Genomic DNA, 15,902 nt, shown 5'->3' on the forward strand with positions numbered 1-15,902 from the left:
GTACTCAATCCCATTTGAGTGTCTCATTGAATCAATGAACAGTTGAGGTTGGAAGGCACCTCTGGAGCCAAAGTGCTTAGTGGAGGATTAACTGCCATAGAGGTATTTGTTTTCCATGCAGCACAATCTCCCCTAACAGTTTAACTTTGATGTATAGTGAACCAATGGGTTTGTCTTCCAAAGACAAATATTTCTCCTGGGAATTTCACACTTGGAACCAAAACTCAGCCCAGACTGCAAAGCCTATGTGCTCACGCTCCGGATCAGCCAGCCCAACCGTGGCTGCAGCCTCCCTGGTCGTGTTTTTAACAGCCCAAACCCAACTGACAGCAATTCCTGAGCATGAGGACTGACAAGAGCCCAGTTACACCGCTCACCCTGCTGCTGGCACAGGGCCCTCACCCTCACGGACTGCTCTGCAGCATCATGCTGTGCGTACAGCTCAGCAACAGCCCCATGCCTGCTCCAGGTGAACCGCAGAGAAACCTTTCCAAAAAGTTTGTAAAGGAACAGATCATGTCTGTGCATGTTCCTGCACAGTTCTGAGCCTACAAAAATCTATTTTTAAAGGCTTTTCTCAACACCTTGCTTCTGAAAAACATGATCTTGTGACCGTAAAAGATTCTTCAGTCCCGACCCTTTGTACTCTAAATGATTAGTTTTCCAGGTGAAAGTCTTCCACTAGCCCTTAGTTGAGACACTTGAAATGCAAATAGCCAGCTTTGCACAGCTGGATATAGGAACGCTGACTAACAGTAGCAGTGATGGTGCACAGGGTCTGGTGTTTAAAACCATAGCAGACAAAATGTTGGGCACTGGTACAACAGCAGCTCCAACACAAGGTTAAGGAGCCATCATGGTTTAACCCCGGCCGGCAACCAAGCCCCATGCAGCCACTTGCTCACTCCCTCTCACCCAGAGGGATGGGAAGGAGAATTGGAAAGGAATGTAAAACTCAGGGGTTGAGATAAGAACAATTTAATAGGTAAAGCAAAAACTGCACACACAAACAAAGCAAAGCAAGGAATTCATTCCCCACTCCCCACGGGCAGGCAGGTGTTTGGCCATCCCCAGGGCAGCCGGGCTTCATCACGCGTAATGGGTACTCGGGTTAAGACAAACGCCATAATGTAGCATGTTCCCCCCCTTCCTCCTTCTTCCCCCAGTTTATATACTCAGCATGATGTCATATGGCATGGAATACCTCTGGCTAGTTTGGGTCACCTGTCCTGGCTGTGTCCCCTCCCAATTTCCTGTGACCCCCAGCCCTCTGGCTGGCAGGGCCCAAGGAACTGAAAAGTCCTTGATTTACTATAAACATCACCCAGCAACAAGTAAAGCCATCAGCATGTTATCAGCATTGTTCTCACACCAAACCCAAAACACAGCACTGTACTAACTAATAAGAAGAAAATTAACTCTACCCCAGCTGAAACCAGGACAGGAGCTCGGCACATTATACTGAGCCCTCACCATTAGAGAATGCCTTCTGAAACAGGACAACACAACGGAATGACCGTCTGCTGTTTTGTGCCACCTTCTCTCTGGTTTATGTTCAATAAGCAAATGCAGCCTCCTACTGTACAACTTGGAGGGAATTCCAAAAATTTTAACAAATTGTCCTGAAGATTTCGTTGAACTGACACAGAAAATAGTTCAGATGTTCTGCTGGCACCCCTGGAAAACATTTCTTAAGCATAAAGCCCTTAAACTGTTCTGTTTTCTATGCAATACTTACTGATGTTACTGTTCTGCCCAGGAGCAGCCTGTCTTGCTTCTGCCCACCTTCCGCGGTGGGTGCGAGGGCCCTGCCTGCCTGGAGGGGGTGAGCTGTGCCCCGAGGCGGTGCAAGCAGGTACCTCGGGGTTTGTGGTGAACCCCACACAGCCAGCATTGCTCTGACATCCGTGCCTTCGGATTGGGAGAGGTTCAGGAAGAGTAGCAAAGGTTTACTCTTTATTAACCTAGGATCTAAACGTAGTGTAAAACAACTGTCATTTTGCAACAGAAGTGGTTTAAATAAACCCTCAGCATTAATTCCAGTAGGCTAAACTCATACACACTGTTACTTCTCAACGTGTCCACTGAATCTATTAGATACCTTATTTACTTGCCCTCGGCCCTCTGGATTTCAGCCTTGCCCACCCTGAATTATACCACACACCACCATACCTCCATAATAGCTCTAAAGACAAATCAGCAATGAAAAGAAAATCTCAGATACATAAGACTGTGATAGAGACGTAGCTGGAAATCTTTCTTGAAATGTTTTCAGCTGAAGCAATTTGTACAAAACTACTGAAATCATGTGATGCTTTAATGTATTTTCAAATAATTTAAGTTGAATTTCCATCATATTGATTGCAAGGAGCATAGCAAATATCTTCAGGATTTTAATTCTTATTTTCCTAGTTAAGTCCACTCTCTGTGATCCCAGTAGCATATAAGAAGCAGTGTTTTAATGATCTAATACCCAGAGATGTATTTCATCTTTCTGAGTTTTTTTACTGACTGTACTTCAAAGTGAGCCATATTCCCTTGTTACCTAAAAACCTGGTTGTAATTCTTGGGAGCAGGGAGCGATTCATATTTAAAGAGTCTTGTCTCATTTTTTTAATCAAGAGTGGTACAGCAGCTCAGCTGCTGGGGCCCAGGATCCATGCCAGGATGTCCGATAGCAGCGTGGAGAAGCCACGGCCGTGGTTTGGACACTGGCCACCTCTCAGTTTTGAGAGATGTAGGGTGTGTGGCAGGGAAGGAGGAAGGTACACATGGCCTGGGGGACCTCTCCGAGGGAGATGTAAAGCAAGTGTAGTTGCAGACAAGGTGGTGTTTTGCATCACATGAAAAATTTAGAAAGCATCTCCAAAAAGCTAAGAGGTTTAGCTACACCCAATGTGTTACAGCCCACAATATATCAGAGTAATCCTTCCGTTTTATGGCCTTTGATCATGTTATGGCTCTCCTGTTATTTTAAAATCATTATCCATGAGATAAAGGTCATTTGTTTAAATATGAAATTACTAGCTCCCTTATAGCAGAAACTTACAGAAAATGAGGCTTACAGGGCTGATTGAATTTGAGCTATTAAAATGATTATAGATTTACTGATGATGGACTAGAGGTGTGCTTGCATTAAAGAAACAGAAATTCCAATGAAACTTACTTGTTAGGGATGTGAGTTAACAACCTTTGTATTTACTTATATATATTTTTTTAAAAAAATTATTTATTTGGCTGTTGGCTTAAGCTCCAGCAGTGAGATGCCTGCAAATGAATTAGCAGGTTTCTATGTGATAAATTACTTACATTGTCTGTATTTTGAGTCTGAGATAGGAGACTTAAAAATATGCAGGAAATCTATCACTGAACTTCCCATATTCTCTGTAGCGCAATTATAGTGTAAAATATGCAAGGAAATTCCTGACAGGTGGATATCTAACTTGATGGGAAACTTCTGTGCAAATTCACCTACAGAGATCAGCGAGCAAAGAGTGTAAGAATAAAACCAAATAATCTGGCCACTTCCACAGCCAGCTGCACACTGAGGCCCCACACATTTAGGTTGTGGTTTTGCCCCAGTCACCATTATCTGAACTTTACAGACAGTTAAAAACTACAGCCAAGGCAAAAGCTTCAGAAAGAAATGCAAGAACATGTTAAACTGGAAACTGCCTTTCCATGAAGATTACAAATATCACAGGGTATGTGCTGCAGAGACCCTGGGAGCTGGATGGACATGAACTTCAGCACAAAAGTCATCCCAAACTGGGCACAGGCTAGAAGAACCACAACTTGTTTAGTTTCAAGACTAGAAGTTGAGTTATGGGGCAAGGAAGGTCTCAGAGTGTTGCCTGCCTAAGTGACATAGTTCACATGAAAAAACTACGCGTGTAATTAGCACGTGTAAATACCTTTTGCACGTGGAAGAAAGGTATAGAAAAAAGGAAGGTATAGAAATATTTTGGCACACATGGTATTTTGTTCTGGTAACTTAACCTTCCACTTTTTTTGTGCTTCACATATATAAATATTGATGACACAGTTCTTTCCCAGGAAAGGTTAAATAATAGATTTAAATAACTTAAGAAGAAACTAGATAGCTTGTAATTTCATTTTAAATGACCTGGAAATTTAAGACTGGCCTAATATACACATGGAAAAGCCTTGCCCATTTTATAAAACTGCATTATATATATAAAAAGCAGAACAGGAACCTCACAGCACCAGGACCTCCTGTTGCAGCAGGGAAAGCCTGTGTGTACCCTTACACCCATGTTATCAGCCAGCAGTGAGATAAACCCTGTCCTCACACCGAAGCCAGGACAGTGAGGGCAGCTGCCTTCCCTCGGTGCCTATCTGCATTTTGCCAGATGAGGTCAGCAGCACCCAGCTACACGCAGGTTTCCGAGCAGCATCCATGCTTAGTGCCACAGTCGCATTCTCCACAAACGTAAACTCCAGTTTGCCAGCTCATCTTGTACGTTGCAGACCGCTGTCACATTACCTGGACTTATCAGTCCCAGGTCTGCAGAAAACACAGTTTTGCAGTCTAGCTTGTGGCATGGACCACGTGAGAGGGCAATAATTCTCACGCAATTAAGCACCCTTTAATAATGCTTGGGTTTATTCAGAATCTCTTTTTGTGATTTTGATCCTGCCAGAGTGTTGGTTTACTACCCTAGACAAGCTCAGAGGTGTCAGTGAGAGGAAGCGCAGGGCTGTTGGAAAGGCAGAGCAGGTTGGAGTTGCTGTAATTATTTTCAAACAACACACCTGGAGAAACTCTTTTACCTTCACCTGTTCATCTTGTTCCTCTAGAGACTTTCTTATTTCATTGCCCTTTGCACCAGGAGTGCTGGGTTTTCCACAGACGTACAGCAGCTCCCTGCATGGTCACCAGTGACACAGGCAAAATAGTGTGACACAGCTCCAGGACAGTCCTACCTACTAGATTAATTCCATAGCTCTGTCCCTTTTTTTGGGGCATGCAGACACATACTTACCCAGTGAGCATCCTGGAATAGTCGCTGAAGTTTTTCCTTTAGTGCCAGTATAGCTCTATGGTTTGGCTGCTCAAATAATTTGTGTTTGCATTGCTACCAGGGAAGAAAAAAAGCAAAGATTTTTTTCAGTTTGATTTCAGCTTTGGTAGAGCTAAAACATCTCATTCATTCTGGAGGGAAAAGTCACGTTCAAGCACTTAGAAGTGTCTGGAAGCATCACCCAACTGCTGGAAGAGTGGGACAAGCCAAAAAGGCTCGTGCAGCCCTGTGGTCACAGGCAGGTCTGCCCCTCCGTCTCTGACACCCTGAGCAAGTGCCCTGACCAGAGGCATCTGCAGATTCTCCCCCAGACCGACTGTTTCAGTAGCCGGTAGATATAGCTGAGATGTTCACGCTATTGATTTACATGGAAAATCATTAATATGGCTTTTAAATTATACAGATTGTGCTATAAAATGCAAATTATAGATCCCCATGCTGTTGCTGAAATTAAATGCTGGCTTATTCTTAGCAACACAAGTGCTTCAAGAATTGTCTGTTGAGTTCCTTTTCAGGTGTCTTCACTGCCCTTTAATTTCAGTTGTATTTATGTGCACACACAAACATTTCAAATACCCTACATTACTTACAAGAGACAGCGAACCTTTTATTTTTCTGCCTATACAGTCCATGAGAAGTTGAAAAGAACAGGGACTGAGAACTACGTGCCACAAAAGAAGACATTGTCTCAGATTGACAACGCTCCAACCCAGTCCCAACGTCTGCCTCCTCCAAAGGCAGGTTTGATTGCCCACTGGCAAGCGGAACCCAACCAACCCAAATGTCTGTACGCAGCTCCCAAGCCTAATGCCAACGTTTTGAGGGCTGGCTGCAGCTCTCAGGGTCCCTGCACGCCAGCACAGCTGTACCTGGGGCTGCATGGGAGCCGCTTGCTACTCTTGCAGCTCAGCCGGCTCCTGCACATCCCTGAAGATGCTTGTAGAGGTGTCGGCTTTTACACGGGGCTGCACACATGGAAGGCACAGAAACAACTGGAAAAGCTAAGCAACATCTGCCATGAGAATAATAGACTCTTGATATCTTTGAATACTTTTCAAAATGCTGACTGAAATCTTGCCTGTAGAGCACCTCAGAGCTGAGAATTCCATGGCAGAGAGAGCAGCTCCTGCCAAGAGCAAACCCTCCCGTCTCTGCTGCTTGCCCAGCGGTTCCGAACGCACCCGACTGGTGTCACAGCAACTTGTAAGGAACAAAGTGAATCGCCCCACTTCCCCATACTGTTCACCACATTAATTTCCATCCTTCGCTGACCCACACATCATGCCCCATGCTGCCAAGTCCTTTATCTCTACTCTGAAACATAGATTTTTAGTAATTAGGCCAAAGTGTCTCACTGTTTCCTGAAGCTGCACTCTTGCTTATGCCCCTGTCAATAATAACACCTATTTTTGCAGTACATATTTTTTCCACTGCACAAAGCCGTAGATTTAATGTTGTTAGAAGCAACCAACTGCTTTTGAAGGGTACTGTTTTCTGTTGTCCAGACCAAGTGACATGGGACATACCAACATTTTCACCAAGCACAGGATGCCAAGCTCCCACTGGGAGGACGATCTTGAGAATTTTCTTTTGAACCATCAGCTGAAGAATTAAATACCAAAAGGCAGACAGGGCTACTGAAATGTCGGTGGAAAACTAGAATATGTGGTTTGCTGCTTGTGGATTGCTGCTGGAACAGTAAAATAGGAAAGAATTTGACAGTTATGATTTGCTCCTTATGTGCTGACAGTATGGCTGGCGCTGTAGAAGAGAGAAGAGGGTGCTCTGCCTCCCTGCATTTACAAAATAAAGAGTGGGGAAAAAAAAAAGTCAGAGAAGACACCCACACAGTAGGAGATCTCAGAGCTAGATGTAAATCCCTTTCCTTGTAAACTGCAAAGGTAATGATATGATGTATGCAGATTAGTACTTGTGAGCCTCAGAATAAATGGGTTTTCAGAAGGGATTTGACTAATGAGTAAGTGAAACTCTTCTGGCAGAAAAAAAAATGCCTAAAAAGCAATACCTTAATACCTTTTGGAGCACAGAATTCCTTTTATTTTTTTTACTTTGTAAAGCCCTTGGCATTTCTGGTGTCTGTCTTTAATAGCAAAGGCTGATGCGAACCTGCTCATAGCTGGCTGCAAGGTGCAGCAGGTCCATCCACACTGGCTGGAGGCAGGCAGATGAAGAGGGAGTGCAGCACTGCGGCCATATGGTGTCACGGTGCAAACCTGGCAGAGGAAGAAGGATGGAAAACTCCGGAAGCCCAGGGGCAGGCTCTGGGGCTGCTGTGGCTGCAGGCAGGGGCCTGGGGTTACATCTGTGCTGGGGACAGCAGGGTCAGGGCTTGCCTGGTGGCTGCGCTGCGCAGTGTCTTCATAAACGAGAGTTAGTAAAGCCCTGTTTAACTATCTGATTTATGAGAGTGCGTCCTTTGCAAAGCTTAAGGGTGTTGTAAACAAGGAATGTGTTTGTACCATATGGCAGTGGAAGTGGCTGTAGTCTTCCCCTGCAAACTGCAGCTGGAGCATCACAGTCTTGTAGTTCAGTTTGGTTCCTCACATCTCTTGTTTTAAAATCTTTGAGGTTTTTTGTTTGTTTGTTTTGTTTTGTTTGTTTGTTTTTAAATTCAATCTTCCCTGCATACAGTAAGGATAATGGCCTGAAAGCCTCTTCTTCTAATCTTTGATCATGACAAATAATTGTGTTTAGTTGTCTCCTCTTAGAACAGAGATAGAACACGTTCTGCTCATTTATAGGTGGGCTAGGTTTTTTTTTGTTTGTTTGTCTTTTTTTGGAAAGGGCAGAGTTGAAGAGGTTTTCAAGGCAGGTGGAGTCTGATTTAGCATAACATAAAGGATCCAGTTTCAGCCCCACACACAGGCATTTCCCCAGCGTGAACAGTGGAGCAGATGCTGGCTTGGAGCACTCCGTTCACTTTTGCACCAACAGAAATCTACACAGAAACTGCAGTGGTTCCCACTTTGGTCCACGTACCTAGTGGCTATGCTCCCTGCACTGAAGCAATAGCAAATACTAAATCACAAGAGGTCAGAGGCTGTCACTGTGGCTGGGGTGTCCATCCAGGTGAGGTGTTACAAATCCACAAAGCAGAGCTACCCTGGTACCAGGCATGCCAAGATGCAAAACCAGCTGTGCAGTGCATCCAAGCTGGGCTCGCACTAGCAGGAGCTGGACTAGGTCATGTCTACAACTCCTGCAGTCTGCAAGACTTGGGAAAAAAACTGAGCTAAGGTCTGCCAGGAAAACACAGGCAGCTTTCACTGGGGCAAGGGAGCTTTGCAGCCTGCCCTGACTCAGTAAGTTTTATCAGCGTGAGGCAGCACATGAGCTGCTCCATCAGCTGGGTGCTTCTTCTGTCACCCACCCACAGCCCCTGCAGTGATCTCTGTGTGCCCAGAGCAGCAGCAGGCAGGTTAGCAGAGGTTTATGGCTGGTGTCCTTTCCCATAACTCACAGTTATTAAAAGCTCAGCTTGCTGTAAATCCCCTGTCTCACAAAGTCTGGATCGACATGGGCCCAACTCTCTCAGGAACCTGAGGTGAGTAACTATGTAGGAAAACAAAATGTGCAGAGAATAGGGTTTCAGCCCATTTTTCCCATCTTTTGGGAGAGGCAAACCAACCTCTGTAGCATGCATAAACCTTGCACTCAAGCACTAAAACTCAGTGACATTCCACGTCTCTTACTCCCATTGAATATCAGTTTTTCCCCTCCTGCCACTTGGAGATGAAAGAGCAAAGGGCCAGCGGATGGGGCACGTGTATCAGTTGCTGGGAAGGAGCGAGCAGTGATTATATCGGCTAAAGGAGGGCAACAGCAATTAGTCAGCAGCACACAGCAGGGCCACGGAGTCTTAAACTGCAACCCCCAAGGTACACACAGCTATTTTAGGTAGAAGCTTTTAAAAGCTTATCTGTGAAGTCAAGGAACTGAGCTGGAGATGGCTCCCTCATGAGGCAGTGCCTGGATTCTTCAAACAACACATCAGCAGATTTTCTCTTTCACCACGCAAATTTACATCCTTTTCTATGTTTAACTCTTGAGTAGATCAAAACTGTTTGCAGTCACAGCTGTGGAAGGAGTCACACCACACCAAGCACAAAAGACCAGGAAGGTTCAAAGAGACTCAGGCTCCAAAAGACACGCTTTTCTAAATAAAAATAATTTGGCAGAAGACTTAAACTCAGAAACTGTAAGATTTATGTATTTCAAAAATATGTGTTTTAGTAGCTATGTTTTGCTACTGAAATCTGGTCAGCGAATGGCCCTGAAACATGTCCCTGTTCCAGCTATGCAACGCACCAAACCCCTGCTCCGTCCCCGCCGGTGGCTGTGGAGGCCATAACCAGGAGAAGATGAATTCTCCTCCTGCTGTCAATACTACATCTGCCAAGAAGGATGCCAAGCACGAGGGGAACATTTATTTTCCAACAGACATTGTACACACACTGCCAACTTATTTTTTATAAATCAGTAATGAATAAGAGGGAAGGACCTTCCAGCAGCACAGGCAGAGCATGTAGTGTCAAACACTCAAGCCAGTGACTGTAGGTACTGATTTTTATCAAGGTAAAGTAAACGCCATATGGGACTGTACACAAAGCATCAGCTTGCAGCTAGAAGTAGTGCTGGTAGGAAATCTTTGGCCACAATAAATGCCAGTTTATCAAGCCCCAGACCTGCTGCTGCTGAGTAGCCCTGGATATCTGGGACATGGGGAGAGCTTTGCAACTCTCAAAGTCATGTTCATGCCAAGGGTGCCCAGGGGCTTTGAGGTTTGTGAAAATCTGGGTTCAGTGTGTCTCAACTAAAATCAATCAACATCCCCAACCCAAAATCTAAGAGCGTGCTTTAAGCTGGAAAAACCTGCCTATCAATCAATGCTACCTGTAGCTATCAGCAACCGAACTATGATACAACCAGTATGAAACCTGCTGTGAAAATGGATGGAAAATACAGAATAATGAAAACCAGGACATCTAAATTATTTACAGAAATCTGCTTCTATTTCACTAAGCTGTGACACCCAGAGGAGAACTTGAGAAAGGACCATGAGAGCAAGACTGCTGTTCTATGTCTGCAGCACGTGGACCACACGCTGAAGGATCGCTCCAAATCCACACTGAGTGCACAGTAATTACGGGAAGGCAGCATGTGTTCGCATTAATTGTGGCAGCCAGCCAGGCCAGAGTGATTCACTGCTGTTCATGGAGCCACCATCACTGGCAGACCAGGAAAGCCTTGAGCCATATAAAAATGAAGTTCTTGATATAGGTTGCTGCTTTCAAAGACATTTCAAAACAAAGTCTCCATAAAGGTAAATGTAATTTATATTTCCCCCTGACATGGGCAAACCTTTTTCATTAAGACATTGGCTTTAATGCCACCTTGCAAACACAGTTCAGAATCCAAACAGGGCTCTTAATCATTTCAGAGAGGGTAGAAGAGATGGAACTGTATTAAAATTATTTATTGTACATAGTAGCAGAGAGATCTCCTGCAGTCTAGCAGTTACGTGATACATCTTTGGTCCTGTTGTGGAAGCAAAAAAGCACAGGTCCTTAAAAAAGCACCTATATTTCTAGGTAAACAGCTGCAGAATTAAATCGAACTAGGATGGAAAATGCGAAAAAGTAAGACAAGAATCATAATACACCATTCTTGATCTGCAGATTTAAGTTTTAAATTGTCTTTTGATTGATGGTTTTATTTCATTTTTTGTGTCTTTTTATCACAACCAAGTGATGAAAAGCCGGAGAGAGAAGTTCTGCAGCAGACAACCCTGATGTGATTCACTAGAGGACGCGGCTGGGCTGCAGGAGCAGTGCCCAGGGTGCCCAGCACCCACAGCAGGATGCGTGCCACTCAGCCCAGCCGCCCTGCCCCACACATTGCTGCCCTGTCCCTGCCTGAGGGGCATCGCAGGAGGCAGCACTTGGGGTGCAGCACCATGCTTCACCTCTCAGGCTGTGCCAGAGGTTCAGCCATTTCACAAGCACAGCTGATCCCCAGTTTTAGGCCACAGAGTTTATCTGCATGGCTTTCTGCCAGCATAAGCCTCCTCCTGCCATAGAGCTACTTGCAGATCTCTCCAAGGGCTCACTAGTGAATGCATCCAGTACCTTAAAGAAGACTTATCCTGTGAACTAGTTGCTGAAGTTTCACTTGCAATTAAGATTTGTGCAGAAGGAGTTGAGGCCCTTGTGATTTCTATTCATGGCATGTCTTAGAAGCAGCCAAATTAAAATCCTTATCATTAAGGAGCTGATAGCTCCCATAATTGCGAGCATCATTCTGTATTAGCTGGAGGGAGCAGCATGACTCACTGGCTAACAGAAGTAGATCTGTTCATAAAATAGGAAAACTTCTAACCGAAGAGAATTTCCTGAGCCATGAATTACTTTAGAAAAAGTACTAATTTCAAACAAATTACTTATATAATTTGTGCTGTCAAGACAAGAACTTGCTTCTAAGTTAAAAGTCTTTTTGCTGTGTACTGCTCTGAATTACCTTCCCGGCTGGCCTACAGTGCATCAATTCATGATACAAAAGAGAAATTTTCCCTGAGGGATGAGTCACAGCTCTCTACCGTCCTTCAGGTTAAACCATATTTCCCTTTACTTTCCACAGAGCACATGTTTTAAGAGTTGATGAGTTAAACAATTGTTATGTCAATCCATTTTCCCAGATTAATCTTAAAACAAATATTAAAATATTGTCATCCCAGGCACCTGTCCCCTATGTGACTATGTTTCTCTGTTAAAGAGTGATCTGTCACGTGAGGGAGAAAATCCAGGAGGATACAGAGCTAGCGCAGCTTTAAGCAGGATTTTTCAGGTCTCTTGAGGTCAGAAAAATAAAATGAAAAGGTAGAAATAATTGCAGCATGCACTAAGGGGTTGGCTTGTCTTGCAGAGTTTGTTTCATGAAGACTGCAGTGGCAGCTGGGAGTAGATTTGCTCCCGAAAGGGGCTGCAGCCAATGTGCCGTACGCGGGGACGGGTCAGGGTCCTGCAGCAGAGCAGCCAAGCCACCGGCCAGCCTGCTCAGCTGCAGGAAGGGCTCCCTGCGCTTACACGCTTGGTCCAATTTGCAGAATTTAGTTCAAAACTAAAACTAATAAGTGGTCTGACTGGATGCGGTGACTTGTAACCTCAGGACTGCTTGGACTGAGGTTTAATACCAACCCCAGATCTCGCATTCTGAAGATTTATTCTAACGCTGGGGATATTTGATATAGCTGCGAGCTGAAACATCCAGCATCCGCCACCAGAATTTCAATCCCTTCTCTTGCTTCCCATAGGGCTCTATATTAAAGCAAGTGTATTTTTAATGCTCTGGAGTCTTTATGCTTCTTTCTCCTTAGCGGTATGTGAGTGCACAGCAGCATGCAGGGAAGGACACAGCCCAAACACAAGTGAGAAGGAGAAATCACCCAGGTCTACAATGGGGCAGGGGCAGTCCTGGGCCCCGCTATGGGGAGGGCACCTGGGCAGCCCCATGGCACCTTGCCCACACCACCCAGCACCCACAGCAGCACCCAATGCTGGAGAGCATGGAGAAAGATGAGGGGCTGAAGCAGTTCTGGTGATGGAGTTTGAACCTGGAAAATAGCTAAGAAAGGAGAAGAGAAATGCAAATCCTGCCAACATGGCCAGGAGCACCCTGTGCCCGGGAGCAGCGAGGTGGCAGCTGATGGTCACAGCAAGAGAGATAGTGTGCCTCTTGTTGCAGCCCTCTTGCAATCAGCCATCTACCAGTGCTAAATTAAATCACTGAGGTCGTTTGAAAGACAGGCATCAGGTTTTTCTGTTATGACACTTTGCCTTTCAATTGGTATTTAATATGAAATGGAGCAAAAGCCCCACTGGATTGCTGTGGAGCAATTTTACTTGAGAAACAGAAAACTATAAACAGACCAACAAAACTGTTCTTTACGGGGAGTCCAAGGTCTGTTACAAGCGTGGAGAAGCCAGAAGTAAAAGCAATCTGCATGAAAAATACAAAATTATAGAAAGAGGAGAAAACAGCTCTCAAAGTACAGAACAAGTGAAAACACTGAGGAACAAGCAAAAAAAATCAAAACTCTGTGTTATTGCACACAAAACCTGAAAGACAGAGGGCACGTTTTTCTGAACCATTTACTCCATCATCCTATTACTAGCTGGAGCCATGGGAAAGCCAGGCATTCCAGCTGCGTTCAACTGCACACTGCCAGCACTCTGCCCTCTGTGTGTTCATCTCCATTATGATTTTTTCACTTATCTGAGGTTTTTCACCTTTTCCAGGAGGGACATGAGAGATCCTGCCTGCCCTGTTCTAGAGCAGGAGCAGTAGCTTGGGTATCATTCCTACAGCTGATGCCATGCTGTCAGCGATGCTGTCTCCTCGGTAAATTTTCCTTGAAGGAGGAACAGACTCGTTACAGCCCGTTCTCATGCAGGATACAATAGGGGCAGGTGGCTCATGGGCATAGGCTGAGTGAGCTAGATGTTCAACATCAACCCTGAATGTCAGACTCGCTCCAATATAATCAGAATTACTGAAGGACAAATGCCCGGGGAGTTCCTGAAGGACCACGGCTTGTGGAGTGCTTCCATGGAAAACTCAGAGAAATCTTAAGAAATAGAATAATTGAAAGATTTGTCAATAAGGTACGAACTGATGCCTTTAGCTGGGCATCCCTGCTGACAGGGCTGAACGCCAGCAGCTACTACTGCAAATTCCTTTGTGTGACACCTTTACATAACAGACATGCTCATTAAAAGCGGCTAGACACCTGGTAAAGAATGCCAACATACTAGGAAAAAGACACAGTTTGATATTTTAGGAATGGAAAGAGAAAAGCATATGCTATCTTACACTATTCTGTGCTTGAGCTCCATAATTTCCATACAACATGCAGTTTATATCCCACAGCTTAAGGAAACTTCATTAACATGAAACAATCTTGATTCATATTTGCAGTAGTAGTAACAAAAAGCATAAGATGACAGTAAAATGAATCTTTTTTAGATTCCTTTCATGCTGTTTTATTCTGGCTAAAAGTGTTTGATTAAGCCAATATTTTAAAAAGCAAGAATTGAATGCAACAAACCACCTAGAGCTGTGTGGTCTCAGGGACAGCATGTCAAGAACTGCAGCTTTATATTGTATATTCTGCTTCCAAAGGCTACATCTGAGCTAAAAATTCCTTCTTGGTGTCACTTCGTATCAGCTTTCTCTGCAAATGTCCCTGTTCAAGGGATGCATTAATGATTTGCAAACTCCCTGCAGAGGGGGTGGCCTGCAGGAAGAGGCAGGAGGCCTGTATGAAAACCCGAACTTGCCATGGGCGAGTGGCAGCACAGTGTCAAAACAGAGCAGCCACCCTTTGGGAAGTCACACCCAACCCTGAGACACAGTGCTCTGGGAAAGCAACTGCAACTGGTGCTCACTGCGCACGCTCACTGATTGCATTACTGGTATTACCCCTGGAAAGGCCGGCTCATGTGGGAGCAGCCAAGCATAAGGATGGATATGGATTTTGCATACTTGCAAATATCTCAAAATCAAAAAAGGCATCACCACATGGCTCACAGAAACTCAATAAGCAGCAAAGATTTCTAAAACATAAAACTTGAGTAAGACAGGTATTTTGTGCTCGTCGATGCATGTTAAAGTCTAGGTGTTATCTGGATCTCTGACCTGTAACGGTGTGTCACCCAGCAGTCACTTGGGGACCATGATGGTCTTGACCCGTTGCTTCTGGCCCCGCTGCCTAAGCAGGAGCAGGGGGAGAGCCCTTGTGGGACGGCCAGGCTCATGCCCCAGCCCTGGGGCGCAGCGGCCCCTCCTGCACAGGACTGCTTTTGCCCAAAATGTACTGTGACACTTGGGGGCTGTCGGCAGCCTTTCCCCGGCACTGCTGGCTATTGCACATTTTCCAGGAGTTTCAAGTGCTCTGGTGTGAAGCTGCCTTGTAGCACCCGGTCCAGGACTGGTGACCCCAAGGCAGCCTGGAGCAGCGGTGCAGGGCCACAGCACCTCGGAGCCTCTCCGGAGCGGGTGATGTTGGATGAGTATTCAGCAAAGAGGCTTTTCTTGTTTTTCTGTCTTTCAATTTGGGCTTCACAAACCCAGGGGTTTAAATTTAGCCCTCCCACAGCTTGCAGTGGAGCTACACGATTTATTGCAATGTGGCAGTCAGGACTTTTTTCCCCCTGTCTGCTTTGGTGGAGGTGGAGTTCCCTGCACTGTTAATGAGGAGTGGGGACCAGCTGCCTGTGTTATCACACAGTGCTAGCACTGAAATCCTTCCCCAAGTTTTAAAACAGAACTGGAAACCTACAAAAGAGCCCTTGGGCTGTCTGTGCTCTCCCCAACGCCATGGTGGCTGTGGCTGCTGTCAGGAGGGTCCAGCTGGACTGTGCCGATGCTGGCCACCTCAGGCTCACAGGGAGCATGGGGTCTGCAGGCTAAGCTGAGTCTGGCTCTGCAGAACCCTCAAATGAGGGAAATCCCAGGAAATTCCAATATGTCTGGAAATTCCAGTGCTAGACACTGTGTCCTTACTCCCATATCTCTTACTTCATCTGGGCAAGGAATCACAACCAGGCAGGAGCAGGAGTCCATCTCAATGCACATGAACAACTAGCTGCAGGAATACCAGGACCTTTACATATACCCAGAGCAATTTATTCCAATTCTGCTGACAAATTCTGTAAAACCAAATGTCAATTTTTAATTTACTGTACTGTTAATTAATGACCAAATACAAGGGTATTTCACCTCAGATGCAAAAATATATGGCTTTGTAAAATTATTTATGCTTAAAATTGTACAGAGGGA

At 45.1% G+C, this 15,902-nt stretch overlaps 1 protein-coding gene across 5 annotated transcripts in view; it reads right to left on the reverse strand.

Moving 5' to 3' along the window:
- The window catches only part of KCNIP1 (potassium voltage-gated channel interacting protein 1), a 435,471-nt gene that overhangs the window by 163,439 nt on the left and 256,130 nt on the right, over positions 1–15,902 (reverse strand). Inside the window, exon 2 of one of the 5 annotated variants that reach the window (XM_080400000.1) lies at positions 5,007–5,099. The exons of the other annotated variants lie outside the window; for them this stretch is intronic. The gene's annotated coding sequence lies outside the window, so the exon portion shown is untranslated. The remainder of the gene's footprint in view (positions 1–5,006; positions 5,100–15,902) is intronic. 5 annotated transcript variants of the gene reach the window in all.

The sequence above is a fragment of the Falco punctatus genome (assembly GCF_963210335.1).
Source record: "Falco punctatus genome assembly, chromosome: 8".
Taxonomy (NCBI): Eukaryota; Metazoa; Chordata; class Aves; order Falconiformes; family Falconidae; genus Falco; species Falco punctatus.